General features: G+C 42.5%; 1 long non-coding RNA gene across 1 annotated transcript in view; it reads right to left on the minus strand.

Annotated features, from left to right (window-relative positions):
• Positions 1-1,328: 1,328 nt before the first annotated feature.
• Positions 1,329-17,870, minus strand: part of LOC139038238 (uncharacterized) — a 136,531-nt gene continuing 119,989 nt past the window's right edge. Inside the window, exons 2-4 of the long non-coding RNA XR_011491177.1 lie at positions 3,574-3,643; positions 1,636-1,765; positions 1,329-1,437 (exon numbers count right to left, since the gene is read on the minus strand). This is a non-coding gene — a long non-coding RNA (uncharacterized lncRNA). The remainder of the gene's footprint in view (positions 1,438-1,635; positions 1,766-3,573; positions 3,644-17,870) is intronic.

Here is a 17,870-nt window from a genome sequence, read left to right on the forward strand (position 1 = left end):
AGAGCTGGACACGACTGAGCGACTTTCACTTTCATTTTTACATGAAACGTTCCCTTGGTGTCTGTAAATTTTCTGAAGAGACCTCTAGCCTTTCCCATTCTGTTGTTTTCCACTATTTCTTTGCACTGATCACTTAGGATTTGGGTAAATGTTATTAGGATCAGAGGGAAGTTGGACTGGACCTGAGGGTGACAGCTGACTGTACAGAAAGACAGCTGAAGAGGTTAGGGGAGAATCCCTTCAGACTACAGTGAGTCAATCAAATCAAAGTGCCTCAAAAAGAGAAGAGACACTTTTTTTTTTTTTTTTTTTGGCCATACTGCTCAGCGTGCCAAACTTCCCAGACCAGGGATTCAAGTCACTCCCCGTGCTGTGGAAGCACAGAATCTTAACCAGACCACTAGACCACCAGGGAAGTGAATGTTTCTCTTGTTATCAAAATATCAAGAGAAAATCTATCCGTTGAAAGACACACTGACTTAAAGTGATGTTATTATTTCCTTCCCTTTTTACTTACCACCAGTCTAAGCAGTGTACATGACATTGTTTTCCTGTTTGTTTTGCTTTTTTCTGGAGTTTCACTTTGTATTGGTCCTCTCAGCTTGTACTTATATGTTGAATTTAGACCCTCTCTCACTTGTCTTATTCTTTAAAAAGTCTTCTTAAATTATTTTTAAAATATGCTAATTTATTTTTTATTGAAGCATTGATCTGTATAATATTATATGTTACAAGTATGCAATATAGTGATGCACAATTTTTAAAGGCTGTACTCCATTTATGCCGTGCCATGCTAAGTCACTTCAGTTGTGTCCAACTCTTTGTGACCCCATGCACTGCAGCCCGCCAGGCTCCTCTGTCCATGGGATTCTCCAGGCAAGAATATTGGAGTTGGTTGCTGGGCCCTCCTCCAGGGGATTTGTCTGACCCAGGGATCGAACCCACGTCTCCTGCGGCTCCTGCATTATAGGTGGATTCTTTACTGCTGAGCCGCCAGAGAAGCCCTAGTTATTAAAATATATCCCCTGTGTTGTACAATACATCCTTGTAGTTTATTTTATACCAAATAGTTTGTTACTACTAGGTTTTATAAGAGGATTTCTCAGGAGCAAGTGGAGAAAGAAATTTCTTAAATCCTTTGACTAACACAAGCCAGGAAACCAAGGTCTAGGATGAAATACAGTTGCTAAGATCCCGAGTGACTCTCAAATCTGGCTGAATTTAAGAATCACTCAAAAAAGCATGTTAAAAATACTGATATGATGCTGCCTTGTGGCTCAGATGGTAAAGAATCTGCCTCCCCAAAGAAAAACAGAAGTCTCGTGAGCTTCTAAGAACAAAGGTTTTATTCTTGATTATTTCACACATCAGTGGAGAGTTGGTTGTGACTCTGTTCAATGTGTCTTCAGAGGTCCAGCCTGTCTGGATCACGTTGACCTATAGGTAGGTAGGAGAAAACAATGGAGGATCCATGCAATGGCAGAACCATGTCATGGTGCAAACTCACGGACGTCACTGAAGTTTCTACTGGGAAGAGATACAGTGTATCCCCATCAAAGCTGGGACTTAGTGACATAAAATAACTTACCCAGGGCTACAAAGCAAATAGGGCTTCCCAGGTGGTAAAGAACCCACCTGCCATTGCAGATAGATGTAAGAGACGTGGGTTTGATCCCTGGGTTGGGAAGTTCCCCTGGAGGAGGACATGGCAGACTGCTCCAGTATTCTTGCCTGGTGAATCCCATGGCCCAGGGAACCTGGCAGGCTGCAGTCCATAGGGTTGCACAGAGTCAGACATGACTGAAGCGATTTAGCATGCATGCAGTCATGTGCAAAGCAAATGAAGGGCTGAGCTGAAGTTTGAATTCTGGTTGGTCTGACCCTGGAGCTCATGTTCTGGCCCCGGGGCCACCTCCACATTGTGACTCTCGCTCGGCTGCTGTCGGGCCATGGGACCTGGTACCAGCCAAATGACATCGCACCTGTGACAGCTATGCTCGGTGCAGATGTAAGGTGTCAAGGTTAACACTCTTTGGAGCAGCAATTGTCTAGGGGGCATAAACAACCACAGTGGAGGGCTCAGGTGTGGAAACTCTCCAGGTATACCTGTATATCTCTCCTTGGTATGATTAAAAGATGGGATGGCTTGCCCCTAAAAGAGATACAGAAACTGATGACTAAACCAGACTGAATTGACAAGGGAGAATTTGTCTTCTGTCCTCCCAATCTCCCAGAGTGAATTCTTTAGCAAAGCCTCTCCTATTTTCTAGGATGAGCCTAATGTGTGGCCTGAAAATCAGCCTCTCAGGACCAATTTCTTAGACTCCCCACACCAGGTTTATTGGCTCAAATGTCTAGCATGTCAGGCTGATTTTAAAAATGGAAACAAATCTGGGGACAGAGGGTTCCTCCGGGCGCTGAAACTAGTTTTTGTCCTCTTTTCACTGAAGAACAAAGTTAGGAGATTTGTATTTAAATCACTTTGGTGGGAATAGCATAAAGGACAGAGCTAAGATCTGGGAGCAGTAGGTGGAGAAGCAGGTGTATCTTCTGTGGGTGATGGAAGGTGGAGCTCTCCCTCTGCTTGCTCAGAACTTACAGTGGGTGCTTTGGGATGTGGCTTAGGTCTGCATATTTCAAGCACTGGCTGCCTTCCAAAGTGGGCCCCAAATCCCTTCATGGAATTGGGTATCTGTGAATTTTACAGGCCCTGGACTGTAACTAGGGTGCTTAATTGTGAGAGGAGAGCCAGAGAGGGAGAGATGAATGAATGAGGGATAGAAGGAAGCAGTATGCTTAGAAAGGACTGAGAATGATGAATGTGTTGTCATAAACCCCAGGAAGTAAGGGAAAAAAAGGCCCAAACCCCCAGTCAAAAAAAAAAAAAAATCAAGAAAATCTGGTGTTGAATCCTTTACCTAAGATCCTTGATTTTTAAAATTTCTGCATTCAAGCTATGAAAGCAGAATCATATAAATACAAAGCTTATGAAGAATAATCACGAGACCCCAAGTCAGAAGAGGTTCTGAAATTTTTCCTTAACCATTTGTCATTTGAAACCTAGAGCAAACCTAGAGCAAAAAGCTGTTTCTTATTTCTCTTAAGAGTAACTGTCACTAAATATAAGATGCCTCCTTATTTTTAATGATTATTAGATCCCAGCATCTATTTTGACTTTCAGGAAGTCCCTATTGTTATTTGGTTTAGAAGTTTTTCGCAGTATCTAGTTCTGGAGTTGGAAGGAATTCTAACTCTAATTTTAACAACAGCTTTGATATATCTCAAATTCTTTCATTTTCTTCATTAAAAAATTCACCTTGTTGTGAAAATTCAGCTTCTATGTATTATATGCTTTCTTTGAAGGTGGGGGCACTCTAGTTCATTGTTTCTTCATCATTGTTTTTCCAAGGAAAGTAGCATACTTTTATCATTGGGATATGTTTGCAATGCACGTCATCCCTGGAGTTGTAAAGAGGCTCTGAACCAGCTCGTACAAGTTTACCAGACTTGGGAGGAGACACAAATATCCTATTCTGGTCCATGAAAAAGGCAGAACTGGGGCCGTTGACTTGCCTTCATCAGCTTTCCTTCTCTCATAGCTTGGTCCCTTGAGGCTGTATCAAATGACGAGAGCTGGCTTCTCCTGTAAAAAATAGCAGACATTGCCTATAGAAATGCTGCTTATGTTTACTTTTACCACCCACACACTTCTAAATTTGAGCCATTCTCTAGCATAATGCAATAAATGAAGAGGAGCTTTATCTTATAGGAGTGGGAGGGAAAGGCTGAAAAAGTGTCAAAACTGCATGCATCCAACCAAAGGAGAGTCTGCACCTGATTGACTGTTAGGGATTAAGAGATCTATACACAAAAGCCTGTACTTTAACCCAGATACATACCAGTCTGAAATTTAGGGCAAGAGAGTGAGGGGGTGGGTCTGTCCTGATCCCTGCTGGTTTGAATGAACAACAACCAAAAAAAATCTCTAGCAATGTTTAGATAGGACCTGGAGAGCTTGGTTTTGAAAACCATGTGGGGATTTTTGCATCTGATGGGGAGTTGAACTAGATAATGCTGCTCATCTGAAGATTTTTATGAATTTCAAAATGAGTCCTCCTTCTGCCCCAGGTTGGAATACACTCCTGCCATATGTCAACCCCACTCATGCACTTCCCCAAACCCAAATTAGTTCTACATAAAGGTGGTGAATGAATCTATGGGCATGAGCGCTCAGTCATGTCTGACTCTTTGTGACCCCATGAACTGTAGCCTGCCAGGCTCCTCTGTCCATGGGATTCTCCAGGCAAGAATACTGGATTGGGCTGCCGTTTCCTCTTCCCAGGATCTTCCTGACCCAGGAATGGAACACACATCTCCTGTGTCTACTGCCTTGCAGGAGAATTCTTTACTGCTGAGCCACTGGGGAAGCCCAAATTAATCTGAGCTAATATGAAAACCAATGAAGTGAAATATAGGATTCTCTTGCTTTCTCCAATAGAATATTGTTACCCTTCTGGAAACTGTCTATTCATCTTGGTGGTTTAATCCTATGATGCTGATGAAGAGTTTCTCAAGTAGAAGAGGACAGTTGAGAAAGAGAGAGAGATCACACAATTCTTTTAATTCAGCTCCTACATGAGAAGTATTTTGGAATGGAATGTTTTGTGTAGTCTTCATGGCCACAGGCAGTGGTGTTGATGGAGAATCAGAGGACTTTAAAAAGACATGTGTTTCCCCCAAAACTTCTACCAAGTTCCAACAAATCCTTCATTTCAAATTTCATAAAGTACCATTATAAAAAGGAAATTTTGCAAAATCATTTGAAACTATTTGAGTGTTTTGAGGGAAGCTCTTCTAATTAGTGTTTTCTTTTTTTAAAAAAAAAAACTTAAAAAAAAGTGTGTTGGTTTCTGCCATACAACAACGTGAATCAGCTATAATTATACATATATCCCCTCCCTTCCCTTGCCCCATCCCACCCTTCTAGGTCATCACAGAGGACCAGGCTGGTCTCTTGAAAAAAGGGATTTTTATAATTGGAAAAAAAAAAGGCATGTGTTTATAATGTGAAAAAGTCTGTCTGTCACACATAGCAACAATTCCATCTTTCTCTCTGTCTGAACAGACACAAGACTGGATTGTCCATGTGTTATGTGCGCGGAAGATGGGGGCCATCTCTGCTATTTGGCTCCTCTCCCTCCCCCATAGACCAAGAGATTTTTTTTCTTCCATCACTGAAGAGAGCGCTCATGCGTGATCGGCAGGGCATCTGGGGGCCATAATAAATCTCTCCACTAGGTCTTTCCATCTCTCTTTAGATTCTAGGTCCCCGCCAACTTCCTTTCTGGGAAACTCCTTTGATGCACAGCATCAAGGTGGGTAAAAGGGCAGGAGCTGGACAGCGGTCTGGGACTGGCCTTTGCTCCTCTTTCAGTTGGAAACTGCATCTGAAATCTGAGCCTGGAGGTGCTGGTTGTATCTCTGCAGCTGGGAGAGTTCACTGTTTTAATCCTGAGGACGAGGAAAACAATGGAAAAAAGAAAACCTTGGTGTGAATGTCCCATAAACCATGACACAAGGGTCCGGACTGTCTAGCTACATCTAACCATGTCTGTTTTCTAAGACAGTCTCGGTGCTTGATTCTGAAGGTCGTTCAGATGATCCAGAAGAACATCCAGAAAAATAGCCAAAGGACAGCACTCTCCAGTGGAACTTTCTGTGAAAATGGAAATGTGAAATGTCCTATATCTGTGCTGCTCCTATGGTGGTGACCAGTCATGTGGTTCTTGAGAGCTTGAAATGTGGCAAGTGTGATGGAGGACCAGAATTCTGGCTTTAATTAATTTACATTGAAACAGCCACCTGTGGCTAGTGGCTACCCTCCTGGGCTAGTATATAGGTCTAGGACAGTACAGGTCTAGGGCAGGGTCCTGCAATGGTGGCGATGCTGTCGCCTCCTCTGCCCGCTGTGGTAGCCGCTGGCCATTAAGCGACTCTCAAGCACTTGAAATGTGGTTACTCTAACTGCATATTCAATTTCATTTGCATTTTTTTGGCCACACCCCACAGCATGTGGGATCTTGGTTCCCTGACCAGATACTGAACCTGCACCCCCTGCATTGGAAGCAAGGGCTTCTTAACCACTGGACCACCGGGGAAGTCCCTCATTTGCTTTTAATGAATTCAGATTTAAATCTGAAAGCCATGGGTGACTACTGGTTACCACATGGGCAGCACAGTTGAAAGGTGAGTTTTTGATGTGAAGTGCTCTGGTGCCCTCAGAAGGGTTGCTTTTCCCTTCTCTGTGATGTTGAGCTCCACTCCTCTCTTGGTGGAAGAAAAACTTGCCTAAAAGCACTCGTGTTCCCCCCACCTTCCTCATTCTTGTTACCAACTTGTTTCTGGAGCCCATTAGAAAGGCCGGTGCAAAGCGGGTCCAGCTCTACTTTCTCCCCGTGAACGTTCTCTCTGCAGCCACGTGGACCCAATCTAATCCCCTAAGCGGCTGTACACCAGGCTGGTCTCCTGTCTGCCCAGGGGATTTATTTCTGAGAACACAACTAAGCCTATTTTCTGAGTTTGTAATTCTCCAGGCTCCTGCTTCCTCTCATTGTTTGTTTTAGCCAGTTGTTTTGCTCTTGAAGCTTTCTTCCACTGTTTTACCCTTTCCTGCTCCCCAGAGTCTATCATGTAACTGTGTTCATACAATTTGAAGGAGCTCTCAGCTTCAGTTGCATTCCTGTTCTGCCCATGACGTTGATGAACGTTGCCACAAATATCACCTTCAAGAAGAAATGGAATCGCCCTGAAATTGCATGCCACTCTTAGCTTTACCTGCTCTGGGAGTGACACTGCCCTGGAGAAGGAAATGGCAACCCACTCCAGTATTCTTGCATGGAGAATCCTATGGACAGAGGAGCCTGGCAGGCTACAGTCCATGGGGTCACAAGAGTCGGACATGACTTAGTGACTAAACCACCAGGAGTGACACTGACAAGTCATGAGGAAAAGAAACCGGAAGGAGACTCTATTGATCACCTTGGAGCCTCAGTGATTCATTTCATAGCCGGGAAAACTGAGACCTCAAGACTAATATTCCTTGGAAGGACTGATGCTGAACTGAAGCTCCAATCCTTTGGCCCCTGATGGGAGGAGTCGACTCAATGGAAAAGACCCTGATAGTAGGAAAGGTTGAGGGCAGGAGGAGAAAGGGGTGACAGAGAATGAAATGCTTGGATGGCATCACTGACTCAGTGGACATAAGTCTGAGCAAATTCTGGGAGATAGTGAAGGACAGGGAAGCCTGATGTGCTGCAGCCCATGGGGTCACAAAGAGTTGGACGTGACTGAGCAACTGAACAACAAAGATGAAAAATGACCTACCCAAGGTCACACAGGTGTGACTGTGAGCAGAACCAGGCCTGGAAGCAAGTCTCCTGACCCCAAGCACTTTTTAAAAATCATATTACACTGCCTCCCCAGGGGTGCTGAAATCAAGAAGGATATGGTTTACATGAACATTATACAACTGCAAGACAGTATAATAATGCTGTTAAAAGGGCTATTTAATTTCAAGAGGTCAGATTTCTAAAGGCTCCCTCCTATTGTGTGCCCTCCCTCAGGGGTGCAAGAGGAGCCCCTATTCAGCCTGTTTTGAAACTGCCGTCAGTTCAGCCACGCTCAGTCATGTGTGTATTGTCTGAGGCTCCTCAGAACTACAATAGCAGATTATATGGCCTCTTGGCCCACAGACTCTAAAATATTTACGATCTGGTCCTTTATGGAAAATTTTTGCAGACCCCTGATGCAAATTAAACAGTACCAGTAAGGTGTATTTGTTTCTTATGGGGCTGTTGTTACAAAGGACCACAGACTTAGTGGCTTGAAACACTATCATTTATTATCTTACAGTGCTGGAAGACAGGAGTCTACAAATGGGTCTTCCTGGGCTAAAATTAAAGTGTTAGTGGGTGCTGTTACTTTTGGCAGCTATAGTAGGGAGTCTGTTTCCTCCCCCTTTCCAGCTTCTAGAGGTCCCCGGAATTCTTGATTTATGGTCAAAGATAGCAGTGCAACATTTTCAAATCTCTCTCTCTCTCTCTGCTTCTCTTGTCATATCTTCTCCTCTGTTTCTGGCCCTCCTGCCTCTCTAATTTGTCATTACCTTGGACTCATCCCAATAATCCAGGATAATCTCCTGTCAACTGAAGAAAAACATAGACCAGAAAGTTACAAGAAATGTTTTATTTGAGGACCTTTCTGAGGACTATCACCTGGGAGACAGCCTTTCAGATTGCCCTGAGGAACATTTCTGAACAGGTGAGGGAAGAGCCAGGATATATATGAGTTTTTGCTGAAAACAAAACAGAACAAGCAGTTGAACATCAAAGGATTACTGCTAATCATAAAAACCAGACATCTCAAGCTAAAGGTTTTAGTGCTTTTCTATGTAAGGGAAGATGCAAGAGTCTGGGCTCACTGAAATTATTCCTTAGATATGCATCTTAAGATTCCTTAGATATGATCCTGCCTAGGGCCAGGATCCTGTTTTTCTCCATCTTGAGTCCCTCTCAGGGCGCGCTGTCCAGGGCGGTTGCAATGCCTGACGGCTTGATTGCAGGTCACACTCACTGTTTACTGGAATGTGTGTGCTCAGTCGCGTCCAACTCTTTGAGGACCCCCTGGACTGTCCCCACCAGGGTCCTCTGCCCATGGAATATGCCAGGCCAGAATACTGGAGTGGTTGCCATTTCCTTCTCCAGGGGATCTTCCCCACCTCGGGACCGAACCCGAATCTCCTGTGGCAGGAGGGTTCTTTACTGCCAGCACAAGCTGGGAACGCAGGCAACATTTTATGTCCACACTCTAACATCAAGGTTAGTCTATTTCCATCTTAATTTGATCTCTTTTATTTTGATTTCATTTTGCCTTAAATATATCATATTAGTAGGTTTTGCTGATTAGGACATAGACACCTTTAATATCCTTCCTAAAGAAAATCAACCATAAATATTCATTGGAAGAACTAATGCTAAAGCTGAAGCTCCAATGCTTTCGCCACCTGATGTGAAGAGCTGACTCAATGGAAAAGACCCTGATGCTGGGAAAGATTGAGCGCAGCAAGAAAAGGGGGTGACAGGAGACAAGATGGTTAGATCGTATCACTGACTCAGTGGACATGAGTTTGAGCAAACTCTGGAAGACAGTGAAGGACAGGGAAGCCTGGCATGCTGCAGTCCATGGAGTTGCAAAGACAACAGTCTAACATGGTCATATTTCTGCTTGTGATGTGAAGATCAATGTGGCACTGAGCCTCCCAGAAGGACCTTGTATTTACAAGGAGTGCTGCAGTGACGCTAGGCATGTCAGTGCTCGTGTTGTCCTGCATTTACTTTATGTTCTTGAACAGGTCAGTTCAGTTTCAGCTTGGATGCCTCATTACTACAGTGGAGCTAATACTAGCTATTAATATTTCATACAGTTGATTGATGATGAATAACTTCAGTAACATTCCTTGGATGTGCTTTGGCAGGCAATACTACTCAGTAAATGTTGCTTCTCCTCTAGGCTGTGTAGTTGCTCCCGAGTGATGAGTCTTTTTGGAAAAACATTGACTGAACTACATGACTTCCATGCTCTCCTTGAGAGAAGACTTTCCCTTGATTCCTTTGCACTTTCATCTCCAGGAGCACTATGTATCTAGTTGTAGAATGCTTTATTCTTGTTCATTCACTCAATTGTATCTGACTGTTTGCAACCTAGTGGACTGCAGCACATCAGGCTTCTGGTTCCTTTGCTATCTCCCGGAGTTCACTCAAACTCATGGCCATTGAGTTGGTGATGCCATCCAACCATCTCATCCTCTGTCATCCCCTTCTCCTCCTGCCTGCAATCTTTCCTAGCATCAGGGTCTTTTCCAATGAGTCATTTCTTCTCATCAGGTGGCCAAAGTATTGGAGTTTCTGTTTCAGCATCAATCCTTCCAATGAATATTCAGGGTTGATTTCCTTAGATTATTATTAGTATAGTAATAAGTCATTCCCTGACCCCCTTTAAAAAAAAAAAAAGAACAAAACAATAATCCATGGAACACTGTTTAACAAATTGTATAAGCACATCCTTTTGTTTGCCAAGAGCTGTGTCCAATTATCTCATTCGTTCCGTTCAGGGCCAACAGGGTTGGGGGAAAGCATATGGTGAAAGAACTGAGCTAAGATCTTCTATAGTTTCTTCCCAGAGTTTGTGTATTTTCTTTATGGCTAAGGGTCTAAGTACTGAGACACACCTGAATTAAGCTTTTATGAGTGAATCTTAGTTACACTGATCATTAGGACTAGAGAGAAAATAGATTAAGTAGGTGAATTCCAGAAAAATCCCCAAGCTTGAACACATTTAACACTACTGCATGATCAGGATTCTAAATAGCATGCCACCTTGACATATACACGACTCACTTACTTTGGGTTTTGTAAGTGATTGGTGATGTCACAAGTAAATTCCATTTGAGCAGAGCCACCCTCAGTCTAGAGAGTGGTTGTGTGGCTCTGCCTCTGGGTGAAGGCTACATAGTTGAAGTTAGGAAGAGAGAGTACTTTTGTTGCTTTCAAGTCAAAGTGAAAAATGTTACTTGCTCATTTGCCTCTCACTCTTTGTGATCCCATGGACTATAGCCCCCCCAGGCTCCTCTGTCCATGGAATTCTCCAGGCAAGGATACTGGAGTGGGTAGCCATTCCCTTCTCCAGGCAATCTTCATGACCCAGGGATCAAACCCAGGTCTTCCTCATTGCAGGCAGATTCTTTACCATATGAGCCATCAGGTAAGCTTTAAAGTCAATACAGATATCAAATCCTTGACCTTACATTCGTGAATAAGAAGCAGAGAAACTTCTAAGCTGCTGGGAATATTAGTTACCATTTATTGGTCACTTTCAAGCTACCAAGCCTTATTCTAGTGCTTTGTGATAACTCATGTAATCCTTCCCATACTCCTAAGAAGCAGATACTCCTACTATTATTCCTATCTGACGCACAAGCAGGTACCACTGTTATCCCCATCAGGCAGAGAGAAGCTGAGTAAGTTGCTCAAGGACGCACAGCTAGTGTTGTTGTCGTCTCTCCGTTACGTTTGACTCTTCGCGACCCCATGGACTGTGGTATGCCAGGCTTCCCTGTCCTTCACCATCTCCAGAGTTAGTAGCAGCTAAAGTAGCAGATAGAGATTTCCATGCCAGGTTGGGAATTACTGGAGGGCCTGAGAGAATTCAGATCTTTTATCTTCTTCCTCTCCTCCCCAAGTTCAGGCAGTTTTAGAAGAGTAAGGCAATCTTGCCAGTAGAAGGAACAGAAGAAATGGGATGAGGACAGTACAGGCTAGATTCATAATTTTCTAGCATGTTTAGGAATAAAAACCGTAAACCAAAAGTAATTCTATTATTTTTATTTCTTCCAGATTTCCCTCTTCTCTTTGTTATCATTCTCCCTGATCAGTTTCTCTCTATTATTATTTGAAAGTTATGGTAAAGAAAGCAAACTTTCCTCTCTCAGCATTCTTTCCATCCACAATGGGACCCTGTCAGCCTTTTTGTCCTGTCCCCTGCTTATCTTTCTCATAGAAATTTAAATTTCATATTAGCCACCGGCCTTATGCTTTGACAGTGCTTTTAAGAAAGAACAGGAAAGCAAGATACAGCTCAGTTCAAACATGAACCTCTTGGCTTTATACCTGCAGGGTCTGCCAGATGAGTATAGATAATGCATCTTGCCAGAAGCACATTTGACCTCAGAGTTGTAGAGCACCCACGAAGTGTTCAGGCAACACCCAAAGAAAGGCTATTTCCTGTGTGCATCAAAATTATACAAAATGCAATGCAATATGTCCATTGTCATGAGTGAGCTGAGTCTGAAGCCTTATGAAGCATTTATAAAGCAAGATGATGGGTTTCCCGTACTGTTGTTAAACAATTTGTTAAACAGTGTTCTGCAGATCATTGTAAAAAAACAAAACAAAACCAGGGAATAGTGAGTGAGATAACATACCCCAAAATATTGATGAAAAAAGAAATATGGAATCATGTGTAGGAAGCACAGAAGGAATTTAAGAAAATACAAGGAAGTTAAGAACAATAACTAGACTGATAAGGATATTAGCAATTCACCCATTTGATGGGTTAATAGGCAGATGAGAGCCCTGATTGCTTGGAGTCCCCTAGGAAGTAGTTCTTTTAACATTTACTAGCCATTTATTGAGCACCTACTGAATGCCTTAAGGGTCTAAGTGCTGGTGACACGGTGGGCAAACAAAGCAGTCATTTTTCTTATTAACTTCACAATTTAATGAAGGAGCCAGTCAAAAAATCAACAAATATGTAATATGTAAGGTGATGATTCATGCAGAGGAAGGAAATAAAGAGGGGTGAGAGGGAGGGTTCTATTTGATGTAGAATAATAGACGAAAGCCTGCCTGATAAGGTGACATTTGAGTTGAGACCAGAAAAAAGCAAGGGACAGAGCAACCCAGGCATCTGTGGCAGAGAATATTTCAGGCTGTAGGGGCAGCAGGTGCAAAGGCCCTGAGGCAAGAGTACACGTGGGTGTATCCGAAGACAAGCAAGAAAGTCCCAAAGAAAGCAGAGGAAGAGGAAATGGGAGTGGAGATTGCGTGTTTCCTTGTAAGCCATCTGAGGACTCTGGCTTTAGAACAGATGAGTGGCATGATCTGGCTTAGAGTTTCAGAAGGATTGCTGTGGCTCTATGTGGAGCCAGACTTTGCGGGAGGGAAAGACTATGTAGATATGAAAACTCTCTTCCAGATCTGCAAAGTATCAGTAAGAATAGCTGTTCTCAAATATTTTAATGGAAAACTTTATTCAGATAAAAGAAACAAGGCCTTTGGCATGATGTTTAAATGACCCACAGGGAGGGGGAAGTTTTGGGCAAATATAAGCAACACCACATTCAAGAGGTGAGTTGAGATATGCTTTCATTTTAGCATCTGCAATAGCCAAGTCATCACAGCAGTCAGAGCCAGCTGGGACCGCGGAAGGTGACTCCACATCCTGTTGATGCACTGCTTGGCATAATGTGGACGGAAGCCAACGAGGATGGAAGCGATGGAGGCCCGTGACTGCTGCCAAGCTTTGCTCAAAGCCAGTGGAAACTCCTGACTCAGCTCAGCTCTTTTCTGTGGCTAGCAAGGGACAAGGACTTAAAGGGAAGATGTTGAGATCTCCATGATAAAGTGGGTCTCTGACATCCTGCTGGAGCCATTACTGAGCCCTTTTCAACTCCTTTTGAAACTGATAGGTCTTTTTGCTGGCAATATTAGCTAGCCCTTATATAGCATTTGCCATGTGCCAGGTAGTGTGCTAACTTACTATATTCATCGCCTCATTAATTTTCACAACAGCTCGAGGTGGAAGGTACTATTACTATCATCTATGAGAAGGCTGAGCACCAAAGAATTGATGCTTTCAAACTGTGGTGTAGGAGAAGATTCTTGAGAGTTCCTTGGACAGCAAGGAGATCAAACCTGTCAATCCTAAAGGAAATCAACTCTGAATATTCATTGGAAGGACTGATGCTGAAGCTAAAGCTCCAAAACTTTGGCCACCTGATGCAAAGAGTTGACTCACTGGAAACGACCCTGATTCTGGGAAAGATTGAAGGCAGAGGGAGAAGGGGATGGCAGAGGATGAGATGGTTGGATGGCATTACTGACTCAATGGACATGAGTTTGAGCCAACTCTGGGAGATGGTGAAAGACAGGGAAGCCTGGTGTGCGCGGTCCATGGGGTTACAAAGAGTTGGACATGACTTAGTGACTGAACAACAACAACATGTTTTAGAATTAGGGTCTGAAGTTTAGAAACTTCCATAAGGACTGAGATTCAAAGCTGGATAATACGACTCCTGTTTGTACCTTGACACAATAACACATGTCTCTGAGTGTTACTTGCCAATGTCTCACATGAGGAATTGCCTGATGGCTAAGTTTATTCTTAATTGGTTTCCCTTTAATAGATGTTGGCACAGTTTTGCATCACCATGAGGTCCACTCATTTTTAGTGCAGGTTAGAAATAACAAGGTTAATGTGAAAAAACGCTTACTGCCAATATGCAAGCCCTGCTTTTAGCAAACCTAGTAAAGTGAAACAATAGACTTATAAAACAGGCACAAGAAGGGCATGCTTTGACTATAAACTTTTTTATTGCTTTGCCAAAGAATTTGCCTGAGTGTTCCTTTAAATAGTGGGCTCAATAATGCCCCAAGTGTACAATTTACATTTATTCAAGGGATCGGGGGTTCTGACAAATATAACTGCATGATTATCAAAGTGGAGAGAGTCCATGGTTTTTGGTGAAATAGTTCATCCGGTGCTGACAATCAAGCATCGCAATTTCAGAGTGAAGGTTTCCTGTTGAACTGTTTTACAAGCTGGTAGCTTTTAACCAGGACTGAAAGACATGCTTGGCACACACTAGCAGAGAAGTCCTGTGCATTCACCAACAGGTTTTAAGTTAATATTGCTTTCATGATATGGCAACTTCTTCTCTAGTCTTGCCATTCATAAAAATGGCTGGGTATTTTAGTGGCAGATGCTCTGTAGATGATCACTTATTAGCATACTGGCTGGAGAAAGAAAGAAATGAAAATGGAAGGATGTCTCTTTGTGTTCTCATGCTGACTACACAATTCAGTTCATCCATGCTTTGGAGTCTAGGAACAGAGTAGTGATGGAAACCACAGTAGGTGAGGGCAGTGAGTTACACTGCTTCTCTCAGAAATGGGAGAGTGGAATAGACTCTCCTCCAGGTTCCTGGGTTCTGTGTCAACCTCTGTGGGCTACATGAGGTGGGAGACAATTTCGGGGGCTGTAAGAGAAAAAGGAGGAATCACATTTCAGAATTCATAGCCAGTGCTGTCATTGACAACTGGATGAGCAAGTTCATTCCTCTGCCCTAAAGTTGAAGACAGTGGATGGATAAGTGAGCTTGGCGGGTAGTTTAGAACCTCATTTCTTGAAGACAGTCAAAGGTGTCTTTAATTCTGAAGAGAAACCAACAGTTGTAAGTGCAGATGAAGCAGCGCCATATATGATCTGATATGGTTTCCATTCTAGCCCCAAACATGAATCTCCCCAGCTTCTGATGGTTACCAGAACTGATATTAACTTACTGATATTTATGATCAACTCTGTGTTCACGTTTTCCCTTCTGGTACACTCAGCACTTCAGTCGTTCACTCAGTATTTTTCCTTAATGAAAGTAGATGTGTTAAAACTCTTTCCAGAGGGTTTTCTTTGTTAGATAACTGTGAATTCTTTTTCTTCACTTTTTCCCCTCCTAATTGTTGATTTTTACTGCCTTATAAATTTTCACAAATATTTTGAAGGATTATTAAAAATAAAAACAGTGTTTTTCCCCCTCTTAATCTTAAAAAAATCAAACAAACAAGAAAATCACTTCTTTGCTGAACTTTGGGCAAATCTTTTTTTCATCTTTTCAGTTGCATTAGCAACAACATTAGATGCATGAAGAATTATAGGAGTGAGGACTATAAAGAATTTTAAACATTTTAAAAAGCTTCAGCAATTCAAATTATTTCCACCATATCTTATTTATATTAAGTCAATCTTTTATTAGTAATTTTTGTTTATTAACTTTTCTAAAATTAGAAAAGGTTTCTAAAATTATCTATAAAATAAAGGTTTTTTACTCTTCATTTTAACAGCTTCTCTATAAAGAAACAATAATAATAAGTATTAAGTAACTGTAGAGTATATTTAAAGACTTGCTAACTTTACTGAAAAGAACTATTATGCTGATTAACGTAAGTATAAGAGAGACTTTAGTGCTTCTGTTTTTGTTGTTTAGCTGCTCAGTTGTGTCCGAATCACTGTGACCCAATGAACTGCAGCACACCAGGCTTCCTTGTCCTTCACTATCTCCTGGAGTTTGCCCAAATTCATGTCCATTGAGTCAGTGATGCTATCTAACCATCTCATCCTGTCACCCCCTTCTCCTTCTGCCCTCAAGTTTTCCCAGCATCAGGATTTTGTCCAATGAATCGACTCTTTGCATCAGGTAGCCAAAGTATTGGAGCTTCAGCTTCCATATCAATCCTTCCAATGTATATTCAGGGTTGATTGCCTTTCAGTTCAGTTTCAGTTCAGTTGCTCAGTCGTGTCTGACTCTTTGCGACCCCATGGACCACAGCAAGCCAGGCCTCCCTGTCCATCACCAACTCCCGGAGTTCACCCAAACTCATGTCCATCGAGTCAGTGATGCCATCCAGCCATCTCATCCTCTGTCATCCCCTTGTCCTGCCCCCAATCCCTCCCAGCATCAGGGCCTTTTCCAATGAGTCAGTTCTTCCCATTAGGTGGCCAAAGTATTGGAGTTTCAGCTTCAGCATCAGTCCTTCCAAGGAACACTCAGGACTGATCTCCTTTAGGATGGACTGGTTGCATCTCCTTGCTGTCCAAGGGACTCTCAAGAGTCTTCTCCGACACCACAGTTCAAAAGCATCAATTCTTTGGTGCTCGGCTTTCTTTATAGTCCAACTCTCACATCCATACGTGACTACTGGAAAAACCATAGCTTTGACTATACAGGCCTTTGTTGGCAAAATGATGTCTCTGCTTTTTAGCATGTTGTCTAGGTTTGTCATAGCTTTCCTTCCAAGGAGCAAGCATCTTTTAATTTTGTGGCTGCAGTCTTAGTTAGCCCCTCTGGGAAGTCTGTATATTGGCTACAAAAATCTTTCCCTGTTCTGTAAACTGACAGATTGGTTGTAGTTGTTTTATTTTATTTTATTTTTTTATTTAAGAAGAAGAAAAATGCCAGCCAGCCAGCCCTCTGCTTAGATCTACCAGTGGAAGTGACTGTGACCCCACTGCTCCTGGTGTTTATTCTCCCTCCCCTCAGCCAAGGTACCATATTTTACTGGGCCTTGTATTTACTTCTAGATGCCCAAGCTCCACTGAGTAAGTTGGTTGAGTTTAAGAGCAACTCTGAAGCAGAACTATTTGGACAGCTTAGTAGCTACCATGAGTATATCATTTGTTATTGTTCAGTCACTCAGTAGAGTCCAGCTGTTTGGGACCCCATGGATGGCAGTACACCAGGCTTCCCTGTTCTTTACTATCTCCTTAGGTTTGCTCAAACTCATGTCCATTGAGTCAATGATGCCATCCAACCATCTCATCCTCTGTTGCCTCCTTCTCCTCCTGCCCTCAATCTTTCCCAGCATCAGGGTCTTTTCCAATGAATCAGCTCTTCACATCAGGTAGACAAAATATTGGAAGTTCAACTTCAGCATCAGTCCAATGAATGTTCAGGGTTGACTGGTTTGATCTCCTTGCTCTCCAAGGGACTCTCAAGAGTCTTCTGCGGATGCATCAGTTAATACACCATTAAGATACCTCAAATTGCTTCCAGTCATTTGCATATTCTCTTTCCTGAGCTGAGTGTGCATTATGATTATTCATAGCTCAAATTCACAGCTCCATGTAAAAAAGATAATATGGAGCAAAAGTGTATTTCAAGCTTTGTTTGCCAGGGATGTTAGTTATATTACTTCCCAAATCCTACGAATAAAGTAGGTTATTTTTAAGGAAACTACTTAGCCAGTCAGTATATACAAAGCATCTTGTGCAGAAGTGGAAGAAATTTTCAGAAATTTATTTCTATTTAGAAACAAAAGCTTAAGTTATGAGAGACTCTGACATTGTGTGTGTGTGTGTGTGTGTGTGTGTGTGTGTGTGTGTGACCATAAAAGAAAGAGTATTGTAGTGAATGTTCAAATACACAATGGCACTGCAGGCAGACTTTCCCTAGAATTTTCTGTGACAATAGGGGTAGAATTGAA

The sequence above is a fragment of the Odocoileus virginianus genome, chromosome 14, assembly GCF_023699985.2.
Source record: "Odocoileus virginianus isolate 20LAN1187 ecotype Illinois chromosome 14, Ovbor_1.2, whole genome shotgun sequence".
NCBI lineage: Eukaryota > Metazoa > Chordata > Mammalia > Artiodactyla > Cervidae > Odocoileus > Odocoileus virginianus.